We start from the raw sequence: 204 nt of genomic DNA, 5'->3' as shown, positions 1-204 counted from the left end.
ATGAGGATGAGGATAGGATGAGGAAGAGGATGAGGATAGGATGAGGATCTGAATCAGGATGATGATAGGATAGGATGAGGATGAGGAAGAGGATAGGATGAGGACGTGAATGAGGATGAGAATGAGGAAGAGGATGACTATGAGGAAGACGATGAGGTTAGGATGAGGATGAGGATGAGGATAGGATGAGGACGAGAATGAGGA

This window comes from Lupinus angustifolius, chromosome LG08 (genome assembly GCF_001865875.1).
Source record: "Lupinus angustifolius cultivar Tanjil chromosome LG08, LupAngTanjil_v1.0, whole genome shotgun sequence".
Lineage (NCBI taxonomy): Eukaryota > Viridiplantae > Streptophyta > Magnoliopsida > Fabales > Fabaceae > Lupinus > Lupinus angustifolius.
The sequence above is the reverse complement of the archived record's forward strand: the minus strand, read 5'-3'. Positions refer to the sequence as shown.